Below are 2,104 nucleotides of genomic sequence, written 5' to 3'. Positions count from 1 at the left end.
TCAATTTTTTGCTCTTGTTTCACTATAGAAACAAAAACAACTAGGTCTCATTCTCAAATAAGTTATGATCGACTATAGTCTATATAAATCCTCATGAATATGTGTCTCCATTTAAATTCATCTAATCCTGACTTTACAACAACTATGACCCATATATGGCTAAAAACTCCTAGGAACCATATCTCCTACAGTAAAAATGTGACTAAAACATCTCTCCAACTAATTTGTATCACTTATATTTCACTGCGTCCTATCTTTAGCTAAGCCTGCATAGATTCCAAGAGATTATACACTTTTCGAGACAAATTACTGCCATATGATTTTAGGTCTATCTAACCAGTCAACACTTCCAGTACACAAGACACAACCAAACGATCTCAGGCGATACTTCTTTAATCTTATCCTAAGCAGTAATTATTTTTAATCTTGTCTAATCTTGTACAAGACACACATCCATCTTAGCTATCAACATCTCCTCGATACTGATCTTGTGGATGTGCTGGACTTTAACGACCCAACATTCACTTCCATCACTTATAATATTGTTGATTTTATAAGTTATAACTATTCTATGAGCGTTAAATTTGGCTTTTTGAGCATTAGTTAACAACATATCAGGCCATATTAATAAGAAAAAAAAGGTTTTAAAGCCAGAGCACATTTTAACTTCCAAATCCAGATCTAAATAAGCTGATTAGCTCCATAAAATGATAGTTTTCCTCATCCCTACTATGAAGATAATTACCAGACGTGGTAGAGAAATAATTTTTGCAAGCGATATACCAAAATGATAGTGTATTAAGAGGAATGAGAAGAATTACACAGTAGCTAAAATGCGGATAGAACAGATGCAAAAAAATCTGGTACATATATATATTCCTTGATCTGTAATCAACAGAGAATGTGAAAATTAGAGGACGAAAAACCTGCCTGAGGACAATGAACCCATAGGCGGCGCATAGGAATATGGTGAAATCACAGTCCAACATCCATATATATATATATGTGTGTGTTAGCCTTTTGGGCTATTTGAGGCATTGGACGCGAAATGGGCTGGGCTATTTGAGGCATTGACGCGGTCCAATTTCTTACAGCACACTGAACCATCGAATATATATTTACTGTTTCTTTAACCATTATGGTAATACCTTTGCAAATTTTATCTAGGAATCTTTTCAAAAATAGCCGGTTAGAATTACTGTTTACTTTGCCTAACCAATATATATAGATCATATACTGATTATACACAGTTATTCACATATTATGCATAAGCTATATATATGTTATATATCCGCCAAATATTTTTAGTTTCAGTTGGGTGGGCGGCTGTTTGAATTAATTCTTCTCTCATCTATTATGTAGTTGTCTTTTGGACTCCAAATTTTTGCAGACTTGTTGCTGATATGTTAAAAGAATTTCTGGTTGATTTTGGTCGTATTCTGAGCGTTGATAAATTCATTTTTTTGTCATAGGATACGATTTCGAAGGCAAAAACAATGCACACTCTATGTTCACACTGTATTGGGAAAAATTGAGTTTACATATTAAAGTGGAATAAAGATGACGTGTCAAGACACATAGACTAGTCAAAGAATTACAGCTGGCAAAGAGACACAAGTTACAACAGATACGAGCAAATGCAAAAGAAGAGGCACGGGTAGATATTCAAAGGACTCGGCGCCCGTACCTATTTAAGTCATTTAGGTCTAGGAATTAAGGGGAATGAATCTGACAATATATGAGAGTACAGATACAGTATTTAGTTAGCATTAAATACTAAATACGTTAGAAAATCTGTATTAAATACAATAATTGTGTAACGTAGCATTCAATGTCTTTAATTACTCATAATAACCTTATTATGACAAGGGCGAAACGCATATCTCCCAAATAGCTATAAAAGGAAGAAAACTGATCAATTGTAAGGACACAAAATACTATTTGAATATATCGATTTACTTATTTTTCTTCTGATTATATTATTGCTAGCCAAATTACTTTCTTTCATATATTCTTTTGATTATGAGTAACCCGAGTTCTTCTAAATTAAAGCTTTGACCGAAATCCCATTTTTTGGTTAAACAAATTGGTTTCGTTACCGAGA

Source organism: Nicotiana tabacum, chromosome 1 (genome assembly GCF_000715075.1).
Source record: "Nicotiana tabacum cultivar K326 chromosome 1, ASM71507v2, whole genome shotgun sequence".
In the NCBI taxonomy this organism is placed as follows: Eukaryota; Viridiplantae; Streptophyta; class Magnoliopsida; order Solanales; family Solanaceae; genus Nicotiana; species Nicotiana tabacum.
This window is presented reverse-complemented; position numbering follows the sequence as displayed.